The 15,933-nt window shown below is 32.6% G+C and overlaps 1 protein-coding gene and 1 non-coding gene across 2 annotated transcripts in view; one reads left to right on the top strand and one right to left on the bottom strand.

Moving 5' to 3' along the window:
• LOC131854668 (uncharacterized) overlaps nt 1-15,933 on the top strand; it is a 474,411-nt gene that overhangs the window by 6,698 nt on the left and 451,780 nt on the right. The gene's annotated exons all lie outside the window — the stretch shown is intronic.
• Nucleotides 11,669-11,740, bottom strand: Trnae-cuc (transfer RNA glutamic acid (anticodon CUC)). The gene has a single exon. It is a non-coding gene; the product is annotated as a tRNA-Glu (tRNA).

The following is a 15,933-nucleotide window of genomic DNA, read 5'->3' as shown; positions in this document are numbered from 1 at the left end:
GGGGGAAGGTGATTGTTACCATGTCACCTCCACGCGGTCAAACCATCGTGATAAATTTCCGGTAAATTTGTCATGTTTTTACTTTCATGTTTTTAACATTAAACTTTACTAAACAGTTAGAGGCGGGTGCATTTATTATCAAAAAAAAAAGACAGCGGTCATCTTGTTGATTTAACTTTATGTTTTTAACATTAAACTTTACTACAGTTAGAAATTTACAAAAAATCAATACTAGGTAAGAAGATCTTCCTAAAACCGAAAAATATGGCAAGGGATCTACGACACAAATAAGTTTGGGAACCTCTGCTCTAGATTAACATATAGAATTTCTTAACCAAATTCACGACAGTAAAGCGAGGAAATACTGCTAACAATTTCTATTTTTGTATCTATATAATAATTATAGGATAAAAAGCCGATAATGATAAGAAATAATTATGAAATGAAATAGTTCTACGGGTAGGTAAGTACTTAAATATCATTAAAATAGTAAATGATAAAGTATAACATTATACCATTATAACATTACCATTTAAAAATGACATCATAACTAATTATACGTATATAAACTGACAAAGTTATTAAATGCATATTTTTGTCCTTTTTAACCCGTCCGCTGCAGCAGGCTCTGTGCGACCAATCTATTCCCACTAGTGCTGCCCTCTGGCGGGCCACCTGCCGAGATTTTAATTGGAAATTGGCCCTCTCTATTTGTAATGCTCACAGCCTTGTAGGGTTTCACGCTGGGTGGTCACCCCACTAGTTTCTTTTTGCTTATTTTCTTTATTTAATGATATTGTACGCTCAGTTATAACGAATACTTACTAAAACGATGAATATTAGGCATAATTAACAACGCTGTTTTGTATGTAAAACAGATAATTTTATGAACATTATAATGGGTATTAAATTACCATGCACTTTTAATAAAGCAGATAAAATTGTTTTTACCCGATTGCCGAGATAAGGTATTGAAGAATATTTTTTGATGCACTATCTATACAAGACAAATGTTGTTATATTATATAATATGTACGTAATATAAATATATGAATCTCCATATTTTGTAGTCGTTTAAAAAACATATCAGATTAAATGAAGTACAACAAACTTTTTGAATTTGCTTTTTTGCGAATAAACACAGATAAAAAATCTTTTTAAAGTTTATTTAGTCCACTTTGTTTATGATTTACGGTCGGGTATGTATGGAGTCTTTTCATCTGTGTAACATGATTGCATGTATACGCCTCGGGGTAATAGGCATGTTCTCTTTGCGCAAATTGCAGTTACTAACTTATGAACAATTTAATAAATGGTTCAATTTATAACCCTTCGTTGTAAAATAGAGGGACGATCGGTTATAGGGGATTGATGAATCACTGCGTACATAGTTGTACTTTTAAGAGTTTAATTATTATTATGTATGTTGTTATTGTAATTACATGAAATAGTCTTTGAATTTTAATTATTTCTTACCAAATCGTGTAATTTTAATAATTTCTGTAATAATCTTTAGTCGTACACTCTTGATAGAGTGAGCGTGGCTTTCATGCGTTGTCCACCTTGGCGACAGAGTTTCTTTCAATTTGTCTCCATCTGGTACGGTTTTTGGCTGTGCAAGAACATTGTACAATGGACTGCTGTGTAGCCGTTTTTATAAGATCAGCCTATCGTGTTGGTGATCGACCCTGAGAACGTTTGTCCTCAACTGAACCTTAGATATTAAGCTGCACTTCTCTTCTGTAATATTACGTTTCACTACTATAAATATTTTCTATTACGATTTTTTTTACTTTATTTAATTGTATTATTAAGCTATATCTTTCTGAATTGTCAGTAGATATTATCAGTGGTCATTCTCTATTAGAAATTTGTTTATTCCGATATATATTCAAGTATGTCATATAGTCATAAGTATAAAAGTCAATAAACCGATTCTTTTTGTTACTAGTAATTTTATGTTATATTTATATAGGCATTTATATTATGTTATCAACTACGATAGTAACATATAGTATCTGTTTATTGGTAAACAACCAACCATTGGTTGGATTTTGTTTGGGCCCGTCATTCCTGCATTCAATGTCAAGTATCTTACAATACTACAGATACAAGTTGACAGTGTGAATTAAGAAGAGATTTTGTTAATAGCATCGATTGCGTAATTACAGTTTCAAGGTTCACGTCTTGATCGGGTCGGATATACATAGTTCCCGAGCGTACCTACAGTTTGTCTCTCACTAGATTACGTCAGATTTAAATTTAATCGCGTCGACCGGAGAATTGATTAGCTATCTCATTGTGTAGGAATCGAACCGAGACCTACGATGACTCAATTTTTGCTATATAAAAAGTACTACGATTCGTCAGGGCGACAAGTTGACATTTTTGATAAAATAAATTCGTTGCCATGTGATTTTATATCATTTCTCTAAGTTACATCAATTGGGTTATATGCAGATAAAATTTCCTTATAAAATCCAACTCGATCACCAGGAAAAGGTATTAAGATAAACCTTTATCCTTACTAATATTATAAATGCGAAAGTAACTCTGTCTGTCTGTCTGTCTCGCTTTCACGCCTAAACCACTGAACCGATTTAAATGAAATTTGGATTTGGATTTTGGTAACCTTATCGGCTCAAAGGGTTGCAATATTCACAAATAACTAATTGTAATATATTTTGAGAATGTACTTTTTTTAGAATCACCTACCTATGTAATCCTACAATATTGTATTATAACATTAATCCTTACATTTAAACGTACAAATAATTGAAATGTCTGTTTGTAATAAAATAATAACAGTTGTTCACAAACATAAAAAAATATTTAAAAAACATTTTGTCTGTCTATTTGTTCTTATTAATATCTGTGTTAATGCTCATAGTACTAACATCGCGCATACTGCCATGGTGCGCTCATCAATACTACTGCGGCTGCGCGCCGCCATTTTTGAATCTGTGGCGCGTTGCATTTGCGCGGGAAAAAAAAAAAAAGTCTTCACACACTGATTTAACTCACTAGATTCACATTCTTCAAATATATTTTGAGAATGTCTAATCACCTAATGTTTTATATATTGTATTATAACATTCATTTAAACTATATATAATTGTAAATTATTATTATAAAATAAAACAGTTGTTATATACAACCAAAACTATATAAAAAAAGTCTAATCATATGTTTTCTTATTAATATCTGTAACGGCTGGACCGATTTTGACGGCACTTTCACTCGCCTATAGCTATTGTCATAAGGGATAACATAATCTACTTTTATTTTTGAAATTTTATTTATTTTAATAAAAATGACAATTCCGCACAGACAAAGTCGGGGATAACAATAGTTAGTAATAAGATATGTTTTTTTAATATTATTTTTTGTACTCGGATCGCACGCGATCGCACGCTCCGCGACCTCCGGCAGGTGAAGGGTTAATGAAATATGACGTTTAGTAATATGTTTTATTATGATATTAAAATGTCCAAATATAAATTTAGTTTTATGGATAATGAATCTTATACCTTATAAACTGTAGATCAAAGTGCAATAATAGCAAGAATTCGTGTTATTCGTTGAATACGTCCTCTATGGTCTAGTGGTTTAGTACACCGCCTTACGTTCGATGGTCGCGGGTTCAATTCCTCGTACAAACATTTGTATTCATGTTTATGATTCTTCGTATCGATCTGGGTGTTTTCCATATATATATGTGTGTATTTACAAAAAAAATATCTGAGTACTTATATCAGTTGTCTAGTACTCATAACACAAGCTCTGCTTATCGTGAGATTAGATGGCGTTGTGTTAATTGTTCACGGATATTTGTATTATTATTATTTTGAGTTCTAGAAGTTTCGAAGTAAAGAGTATTGCTTGGATGTTACGTTGGATGCGAATCTTTAAAATATTCTCAGCTCTTAAGAAAACCTTTTATTTTTAATGCTATCTTAAATAAAAATATATTTATTTCATTTTATTTATAGTACCTACCAACGCTAAAAGGATATGTACAAAAAGATACAATGAAAAATCAAAAACAAATGGCGGCCTTATCGCTAATGCAATCTCAATCAGACAACCTTTGGAAAGAGAATATAAAGAAAAAATAAAGTAGGTGCTGCAGTGTAGTGGAAATAAGTCGATAAAATAAAAACAGATAAAATCATTATAACACATATTTAAATAAAACATTTATATTTTTGAAATATATTTTCAAATTCAAATTAAAAAATCATTTATCCATATATGACATTTTGACCGCTTATGAACGTCAAATATTTTTATTTAAATTATTAACCGGGTCTTAACACGAATAATTTTATGGCAAATAAAGGTATTTACCTCTCTCGATGTTTCGACTAGGTTGCACTAGCCGTGGTCACGAGCTGACTGGAGTAACAGCGATGTCAATGTAGATAGGTGACAGCAGTTTTTTCTTCATCTACCGTCACTAGATTGTTTAAGACCCGGTTAATAATTTAAATAAATACATTATTTAATATTAAACACGAAAGTCAAATATTTTGTATTATAATTTTTTACCTAACTTTCAGTTCAGTATACAGATTCAATTGAGAGAGAAATTGGCAAGAGTCTCAATGAAATATCTTTTTTTTTAAAGCCAGTATATTTACAATGTTATTTATATAGGTTATTATGTTTAACATTAAATGAAAATCACGTGCATGAACAGCTATTGCCATGCACGCTCGTTCATGTAGTTGTTCATGCACGCATTTAATTATCAATAATAATAATCCTTATTACTACAGAGCAATTAATACTACTAATTAAGTAAGTATTGGGGCAATGCGATTTGTGAAAAAAATAAACTGAAACTTTAAAACGACCTTTAATGGTTCTAAAAAATAATAGCTTGCACAGTTTTACACAAAATTGGTTTTGTTGTAAATGAAGACTGATCCATTCACGCGAAGAGTATCGTCAAAATGAATATATAAATAACTACCGTAATAAAACAGTACCATAGATTCCAAATTATACCATAGATATAAAAATTATTTTGTCTCTAGTGAAGAGAAAGCTATCTTGCTTTTACAAGATAAAACATTCCAAATTCAAAATACAATAAATGTTCATTAAGAATAATTTCATTATTACCGAAGCCAATGGCGGTATGGGTTGAGTCCTTTTGCCTTTCCCTGATATAGGAAAAAGAGAATCAATTTTTTTTTCATTTCTTTTTAAGCTTTACTAAAGAGGTTTAACAATAAAATTCTAAAACAACATTTATACATTCTATTTGGTGTTGTAGTCATCATATATTATTAATAGCATAAACGCGAAAGTTCGTAAGTATGTTTGGATTGATAGATGTTTGTTACTATTTCACAGAAATATAATGAACGAATTTTGATGAAACTTTACAGTAATATAGCTTATAAGAAATAGGCTATAAATTTCATGCGGGAGAAACCGCGGGCACTGATAGTTATAATTAAAAAGGTTTTTGACAACGTTTGTATATTAGAAATGATACTTTAGTAATTATTGATTGTAATCACCAGACATAACAATATTTTAATTAACATAATTTCGAAGTATCTAATCTTATCTATAACAGTATCTATTTCGTACATCTTAATAGATAAATCCGCTTCCATATAAAAACGAAAAAAAATAATTTTAGCTATTGAACAAAAAGTTGTAAACTTTTTTACACTGGATTGAGGTCAAAAATTTTTGTCACAATTACCATCCTCGTCAAATTACATTCATGATCTATTCTTGAACACAGTTATATGATGGTTTCGGTGGTATATCGATTTACCACGCCGTTTTACTTTCGATGGTCGTGGATTCGATTACTCGCACGCTGCAAGCATTTGTATTCATGAGTGTGATCGTTTTTATCCCTTATTTTTCTATGTATAATGTATGTAGTTACAAAAAAAAGTATAATAAGTAAAAATAAAAATCTGCTAACCTTGAGACTAGAGAACGCTGTGTGAATTGTCCATTAAAAAAAATACATTTTTTTTCCCGGTTGTTCACAATTTTTGCATACTTGTTTCTAGAAATAGAAATAATCTTTATTCAGATATACTTAATGTACTTACTTTTGAATAGTCATATTTTATTTATTCTACCAATCTTTCAGAAAACTCATCTCAAGAGGAGCGAGCAAAAAACTTGCGTGTTGTTCAGAATTACATTTTTAAGAATTTTGTTTGAATAAAAACTGCCAAATAGCATAGTTGACATAAATAAATGTTTATATGTTTGTAATATATCAATACTATTTATGACTAATGTTAATATTATTAAAAATAATGACTATTAAATGAAAATATACGTCAGAATATAATTAAAATATAAAATAAAGATTGATTAATATCCGTTATGTTATTTAAATGAGTTTTTATTTGCAAAATGTGCTTCTAAACACAACACTGTATTAATCATGGAGGCATACCTGATCCAACTTATTACTATAAAGATATCTTATTTAAATTTATATATAAGTAGATTAACAACTTACGATCGCGGAAAAGAAGTGTCCGAACGTGTATAATTAATTAACAGAAACGTAAAAATTAAATTACATGCCGAATAACTCGTTTTTTTCACGAATATACTATATATATTAAGAATATATCATACATATATGATAAATGACCTTAAAACTACGATTTATATAGGAATACCTACTGTATAGCTACTGTGTAGTTACTTGCCCCGGCTTCGCCTGGGTGTACATATACTATACATATAAACCTTCCTCCAGAATCACTCTATCTATTAAAAAAACCGCTTCAAAATCCGTTGCGTAGTTTTAAAGATTTAAGCATATATACAGACAGACAGCGACAGCGACTTTATTTTATACTATGTAGTGTAGTGATAGCACATATTATGTTATCTGTGGTAATAGGTATCAATGACACCATTGCTAGCGTACCAATACCATTTCTTTTTTGTTATTAAGAAGTGTGAAATTTTTGTGAACATTATTTGAAAGGTATACTCTTTTTTGTTATTATTGTTATATAAAAACAACTATATATGTATTTTCTTATATTTTAATTCTAATTGTTGAAACCATACCAGTTTATATATATATTATATAACATTTATGTCAGTTGTCTAGTGTTCATAACGCAAGATATGTTTAGCTTGGGACTAGATAACGCTGTTTGAATTGTCCAGGGTTACGATTGTCATAATAAAAAATATATAATTCTATGTTATTATTTGTGAATATTGGGATTACATACTAAATTACTTATAATGTTTATTTATTTTTGAAACATTTTGTATGTTTACTTATTACAAAATTAATTTTAAATTAGACCCGGCAAACCTATATCGCTGGAGTCCACAAAAGAATTGCCCGATATTATTAACTATTACCAATATCAAATATCTAAATATATATAACTCAAAGGTGACTGACTGGCATAGTGATCTATCAACGCACAGCCCAAACCACTAAACGGATCGGGCAGAAATTTGGCATGCAGGCAGATGTTATGACGTAGGCATCCGCTAAGAAAGGATTTTGATTAATTCTACTCTCAAGGGGATAAAATAGATAAAATAGGGGATGAAAGTTTTTATGAAACTTTGTCAATTTTAAACCGATCGGGCTGAGACTTTGCATGCATAAAGCTACTATGACGTAGGCATCCCCTTTTGGGTGTATTTTATAAAAATATTTTCTTTTTTGATAAATTCCACCACTAAGGGGATAAATTAATGCGAGCGAAGCCGCGGGCAAAAGCTAGTTATATAATAATATTGCAATAAACTTATAAAAACCCAACAATAACACATTACAGTTCAATTTATCATTTGACAAGCTATCAAGCAACCATTTACTCAGCATTATGACACCTCCATCAGCGTCAAGTCGTCATTTAAACATTTAATTATGTATACAAATGGGATTTTTAACACTACGCCCTATGTAATTAGAGTGATATTCGATTGTACATTTACGTGTCCACCTCGTTAGCACATGGACACTTCCAGTGTTTTCATACTTCAAGAAATACAAACATGTTGTTAACTACTTAATAGAGTACAAGGTTTCAGGTTGTTGAGCTTCGTAAGGTTTGTTCACACCGCAGACATATTTGTTTTTTAAACAAGCACATCCAACAATTGGCAGGTGTTAGTTATTTTTTAATCTAATGGAATAAAAATGTTAATGCTGACAGTTCACTTGGTGGAAAGTGGGAGCTGTTACCTATGGGCTGTCTGTTTTCATAATTTATATTGTTAACCGTTTTAACACGAATAATTTTATGGTGAATGAAGATACTTACGTCTCTCAACGTTTTGTTTACTCTCTCGTGTGTATTAAATACGAAAGTTTAAAAAGAATGATCCATTTTCAGCAGTTTTTCCTCCGCCGCTCCTGGGGGTCAGATTTTAATGGTTAAAATTTCGTGTCTTAATTCTAAATCTGAAATGAGAAGTCACAATATCTAAAGGGTGTTAGACTTCATGATTTTTAGACGGAGCTCGTGGCTTCTCCAATATCATATATAACTTCACAATTTGTCGACCCCGACTCTCTTAACATGTGACTATATGTTGATGGTACTAACCCATACCGTATAGCACAAGCCAAAGGCCAGCTGCGGACAACAGCGTTCGAGTAGGCTGAAAAAAAGATATATTATCCATATAAACCCTCATATCTTGCATTTCTGAGCAGTAATGTCAATATTTAATTTGCCTACCATATTTTACGTTACAAATCGAAACATAGTTTCTAAAACAAGTTACTTGGCAGAGATATAGAGGTATTTGTACAAAGTCATCAGTCCAGTTTATGCAAGAGATTAATTTATGTATTCTTTCTAACTTTAGTCATTTAGAATTTCACGGATTTCACCTATCTTGGGCGATCTAGTTTGCGCTCGGTTTAACGCCTGTCCATAAGCGTTCTGGCAAAATATTTTACGCAACATTAACTTGTCAAAAACACAATTGGTTACGGCTATCCCATGCATAACGTGTCGAAATTATGCAAACTACTAAAATCGTTGACCACACACTAAATAGGGTTGCCACTAAATTCTATGGGGGCAAAGGAATTAAATAATTCCTTAATTCGCCCCATTGCTAACGATATCCCATGTTAGGTTGACCTCCGTGCGGTCCTTCCTGGAAACGATCGTGGTTAATTCCTGACGAATTTTGCATGATTGGATACTGATCTGATTTCATATTCATAACCCTCAAACGGGGGAAAGACACTGATACTCCATTTGCGCAGATTGGTACAGAATCCGTTATCATCAATTAAAAAAAGTATTGAAATTATGCAAACTACTACTAAAATCTTTCACCACACACTAAATAGGGTTGCCACAAATTTTATGGGGGGAAAGGGATTGTTAGTAATGGAGTCCCCATTATTAGCAATGCCATCTCAGGTTGACTTCCCCGCGGCCCCACCTGGACACCGTCATGATAAATTCCTGCTGTATTTGTCTAGTTGGACTAACTCATTTCATCATCCACCACTAGCGCAGGTGGGTGCACCATTCCATTATCAACTATTTCTCTATACTGACATTATAAAGAACTAAAGTTAGGTTGAGGTTGTTTATTAAACCGATTTTGGAAATTCTTTTAGTGTTATATAATCCATTTATCGAGGAAGGCTATAGGCTATATAACGTTACGCTATAACTAATAGGAGCTGGAATGAACAATGTAGCAAAATCGGGGGATCTAGTTGTGTATATTAATATGAATTAAATTACAAGTGGATACCACCCCACAGAAACAGTATACCCTATACTATAACTGTACCGTAGATGGGCAGTGGTGGGCATCGGAGCGAAGGACGCCACTCGGCTGTGACAGACATACCACTGGCTGGAGTCATGTTTTATGAACAGCTATTGAATTATCTATCGCTGGGTCCGTTTTACTTCCTGCTTTCTTGTGTGTTTAAAAGTTTAATCGTATAGGGTCAATGTTGCTTGATGATTTTTTAAGTAAGGCAGGAGTTAGCTTCACTTATATGTTTACAAATCACAAAGGGTCCGTATTGCTTGATCATTTTATAAGGAAAGCGAGAGTTTTTTTTCTGTTAGAACACTTTGGTCGGGCCTGGAAAGGATTGCCTCCGTTTAGAACCTGGAACCCGACCAGGGGGGGGGGGAGGGGGGGGTAAAAGAGGATAGCTCAGTCTTGCAAAGACGAGGTTAAGTAGGGATGCGTACAATGGCTAGCTTGCATAAGGTAAAAAGATAAAATGAAGGAAAGACTCACAGTTGATGGCTGGGGCGATCTCTTGAAGGCTTGAATTCACTGGAACTAATCCAGAAGCTTGTCTTCCAAAGCTTGACTACACTTTTCACAGCCTAAGGGTTAGCCCAGGACAAACTGTTATTAGCTATTTGAATTAGTACATTGTTATTTGAATTGAAAACACTGTCGCCATTGCCGCATCTCGACGCAAAGAAGTTTTGTTGCGTATTGAAAGCGCCTGTGACGTGTAGAGCCACTGTGAGTCGATGAGGGATAAAAGGTTTCTTGTATTGGCGCATAGGTGGCACCGCTAACGTAATATTCGGATACTTGGGAATAAGGAATGCAAGCCAGTACACACTTGATACGGCGCGATGAATGTATGAAAGTTATTATTGAGGAAAAGATAGGAGGAAAGATGGGGAGAGGAAGACCATGGTAAAGTTATATCAAGCAAATTAAAGACATAATTGCAGTCGTGAAGCATCAACGTTTAAAGAGTACGATGCAAGATCATGGAAAATGGCAAGATCTCGTCCAACTAGAGCTTAGCTATTATGAATGAATGAGAGTTTTGGGCTATAGCACTGCAATCTACACAGAGATTTATTGTGCTCGCCCTTTTTCAAAGTTCGCTACCTAGACCTGTCAAGGACAAGAATTGAAGGATATTCTTAGGAGCAATGGTTTTTAGCTCCTCAGGATAGAGTGTATATTTTCGAAAGGAGATATTTCAATTATGCATGAGTAGCTACAACTACTTAGGATGTGTAGTAGCGTTACGAGTTCCTTTTCAAAAGCAGGAGTTACGAATTGAGAATAAATTGTGGGAATCTTTTGTTGGAAGCGAGATATAGCTAAAGACGTGCTTAATAAAAAGTCATCAGGGTTGCAACCCATTTCAATATAGATTTACAAAACCAAGGGTCGTTGTGGAATATACGACCTAAGAAAAGGTGATCAGTGTCGTGAATTTCTATTTACCACCAAGGTCGGGGGCAATGCTAGTATATCCAGAATTGGGTACCTGTCTACTTATTCTCTTCTTTGTAAGCTTTATTTCGGAGGAAGTTTAAGAGAGAGATAAGGCAGTAAAATTACAGGACAAGTGGTATCTTATTATTGTAAGGAAAGTTCGTTTGAATGGTATCATAGTCATCTCATGATAACGTGATGGTGTAGTACTGTCTACGTATATAGACAACGGTTACCACTTACAACCACGTGGCCCGTAAGATATAAATAAAATTGCAATACATAAAAAAAATCTTCCCGCAAGTTTCTAAATTGGCCACTGTTTATTTTCACACTATTAAAAATTCGTTTATGTTGATTCTATAAAATTATATTTAATAAGTCTTCAGATAACCTTAAAACAGTATATACGTAGTGTCTTTTACATTGATTTCGTGTAAAAAGAGATTTCCGATACCGGGAATCGAACCCGAGCCTCCTGGGTGAGAGCCAGGTATCCTAGCCACTAGACCATATCGGATATTGTAAGACGATTCCAAATTACGTACCTATATTTTGGAGCAAAACTATTATTATCTAAAATTCTAATGGATTACAAATTCTTATTACATCTCTTAATATATCTAATCATCATAATTACGACATCTATATAAATAAAAATCAATTTACGAATGTAAGCATAACACTTCTGACCTAACACCGAGACAAAACAAATATACAACCAAAAAATACTTCCAAGTAGGCGTTATTGGGCTATTCTTTTTTGTATATATTATTTTATTCATTTAATATCCACTTTATTCTACCAGGCACATAAAAGTATTAAAACAAATGGTTTTATTTGTAATTTAGTATGGTTTTATAATTGGTTTTATTTTGTAATTTTAGTAAGATGAATTATGACGAAAGTTTTTGGTTAAAATATGGCATATAATTAAATGAAATTAACCTCTTAGATTAATTTGATTTCATTCACTATTCCCATTACTAAAATGTCTATAGAAGTATAAGTACATTGACTGACGTTTTTTATCAATTTATATGTCTGTCTGAAGTGTCGTAGATTGGATTCGAACTCGCTATCTTCCGCTATAGTAACCACTAGAACACGACGCTCTCTAAATGTGTCACTACAGTTAATTTTAACTGGCACGAGAAGATATTCAGTACAGTAGATATATCTGGTTTCCTACTGACCCAGTTAATACCTATGTTATTTTAATTCGAATTTATACACAGTACCTGTGAATGTTGCTATAGTAAAATAAAAACGAACAATCTAATTTAGCTATTGAACTCTTTTGTCTTTTTCTTACAAACCATTATTTAATATCAAAGAAAGTGACAAAATATTGTAGCAGTTGACGTGAATTTATTGATGGATTTTTATGTTTTTATGAATAATTTTCATGCTTGAAATGAATACTAATAAAGACCTCGGTGGTCTTGCGGTTTTGCACACCGCTTTACGTCCGATGGTCGAGGGTTCGACACGGCGCAAACATTTGTATTCATGAGTACGATTGTTTGTATCGGTTTGGGTATTTTTTATGTATGTAGAAAACACCCAGACCGACTGGGTGTTCTCTATGCATTATATGTATGTATATATGAAAAAATAAAATATGTATTTGTATCAGATATTGGCGCTGTGTGAATTGTCCTGAAATTATTATCATTATAATATTATTATTAATCGTAATAATATATACTAATAATAATCTTAGGACAATTCGCTTACAATGACAATTCACACCCCGCCATCTAGTCCAAAGCCAAGCAGAGCTTGTGTTATGGGTATTAAACAGTTATCTGGTACTCATAAAACAATCTCCGCTGTGCTTAAGTATTAGTATCAGTTAATTCCTAATATTAATACACATTTATTGTAAATGCATACATAATATATATGCAGAAAACACCCAGACCAATACAAACAGTAAAACTCATGAAACAAATTTTTGTACCATACGAGGAATCGAACCCGCGACCATCGGAGATAAGGCGGTGTGCTAAACCGCTACACCACCGAGGCCGTCAATTAACATATGTGTTCATGTCCCTACTACCAGATTGCCATTGTCCGCCTGTTATGGAGTGCCGCAGCCAATAACAGGTGTGTCCCATTATATGTATGTATGTATTTACGAAAAATAAAATATCTAAGTATTTAGCATTTGGAACAAAAGAAATAAATCTTTCTACTTACCTTAGGTAGCAGGGAAAAACGTAAAATGTAAATATTAGATGAAAAATATTAAATATTATATTATACTATCTGTCCCGGCAAACGTTGTTTTGCCATAAAATAAAAAAAAATTCAGGGGTGGACTACCCCTAACATTTAGGGGGATGAAAAATAGATGTTGGCCGATTCTCAGACCTACTCAATACGCTCACAAAATTTCATGAGAATCGGTCAAAAGGCTTGACCAATTCTCGGAGTATGGGAACGAAAACTGTGACACGAGAATTTTATATATAAGATAATATTATATATTATTATATTATATAGTATATAGCTGAACCGTGCAATTTAGACTGCTTCACACTTACTTGACATTTATCTTTATATTGCGCACAATATCATAATATCTTTTTAAATATAATTTAAAAATATACTTACTGTAAATTTTCATAAAAATCCATTTAGTGGTTTTTGTGTGAAAGAGTTACCAACATCCATCCATATCACATACCTTAACAATAATAACTAAAAACATTTATTTAGCACCTTCAGTTTATTATATTATAGCGTATTTACAATGTTAATGGATTAACATTGTAAATAAAGTATTTACACTATTTACAATGTAAGCATATTTTTAAACGATTTTGTTCACTTGTCGTGTTTGTTTTGTTATATTTTGGCTCATATTTTATACTAGTTGGATACAACTAGTATAAAATAATATATATAATGATATATAATAAAACTTTATTTTTATAAAAAAAAATAGATTCTAAAATAAAAATAGCCTAAATTACTTCTTATTACATCAGCTACCTGCCAAAGAAAGTCCAGCCATTTCAGAGATTAGCCGGAACAAACAGACAGACAGACAAACATTAAAGAAAATGTTATTTTGGTGTATGTACCATAATTATATTAATATGCATGTAGTAAAAAACGGTTATTTCAATATTACAAACAGACACTCCAATTTTATTTATATGTATAGATATATTGAGTATATACAGTGCAATATTATAAAACCGCACGTGTTAGTCATATCACAGCGAAGTGTATCAATTTACTGAATTGAAGGCAATAAGGTCAATCTATGGCAAGTTTCAATGCACTCATTATTCATACAATCATACATAAACACCCTGCCTAATGTATGGATCTAATTTTAGTACAACGACTGTATTCAGCAACATCTACTTTGTACGTCTTCATTTTTTACAAATTAAAATTCAAAAATCATTTATTCATGTAGGTCATTTTAACCGCTTATGAACGTCAAGTTTTTACATTATATTTTTTTTCCTTACCGTCCAGTTCGATATATAGATCCAATAGAGAAGAACTGGTAAGAAACTCAATTAAATTACTTTTTTTTTAAAAGCCAAGTCATTATAATCATGATGCCTGCACTATTGGGCTGTCTTTTTTTAATGGATGATAATGGAATGGTGGACCCGCCTGCGCTAACGATTTGTGCTAGCGGGACACCAGTGAAGGATGGTAGCTCACAATCAGATGAGCAGCTCAGGTTAGTTAGCCCATCGTGACAAATTCACAGGGAATTTTGAATTTATCACGACAGTTTCCGGGGGAAACATGGAGGTCAGTTTGACATGGTACATTTATTACGCATTCATTATCAGCGAGATTTTTTATTAAAATTGGGAATTCCAACGTCATTATCATTACATAGTATAAAACAAAGTCGCTATCGCTGTTTGTCCGTCTACTTAAATCTTTAAAACTACGCAACTAATTTTGAAGCGGTTTTTTTTAATAGATAGAGTGATACAAGAGGAATGTTTATATGTATAATACATGTATATCCGTGCGAATCCGGGGTGTGTAGCTAGTAATATTATAAATGAGAAAGTTTGTGATAATAATACACCCGGGCGAAGACGGGGCGCGTAGCTAGTTAACAATATACTAGTATCTAATGTATAATGCGAAATTTGAACGGAAAATTATTTGTACTGTACGGGATCGAACCAGCGACCATAGGACTGTGAAGTATTGTTTAAAAAAACCATAGCATTAGAGACGGTTGGTGTGTTGAGAAATTAAAAGCACATAAAACAAATAGAATGGGTACATGAAGTTTGAAGTCATAACAACGAGACTGACGTAAGTATGAAATAGTAAACCCAGTTTTGTAATCTCTAACTAAATAGTTTAATAATAAAACAGAATTATTTGCATGTCTGTTTCTATGCTCACAGTGGCCCACTGGTTGGTTGTTGTAATTTCGTTACATTTGTGTACATCTTATTAATATTATATACGCGAAAGTTTGCGAGTATAGATGGATATTTGTTACTCTTTCACCCAAAATTACTCAACGGATTTTGATGAAACTTTACAGTAATATAGCTTATATATCAGAATAATATATAAGTAAATTTCTCGCGAAACCGCGGACACAGCTAGTATATAATAATAATGTCATCTGGATTGATATACCTCAGAGGTTATTATCCAAGAGTGGTGCGCCAACATCGTATACCGTTAGCGCAAGTGGG

Source organism: Achroia grisella, unplaced genomic scaffold, assembly GCF_030625045.1.
Source record: "Achroia grisella isolate CSIRO2021 unplaced genomic scaffold, CSIRO_AGI_Agris_v1 utg1241, whole genome shotgun sequence".
NCBI lineage: Eukaryota > Metazoa > Arthropoda > Insecta > Lepidoptera > Pyralidae > Achroia > Achroia grisella.
Note: the sequence above shows the minus strand (reverse complement) of the source record. Positions and strands in the feature narration are given on the sequence as shown.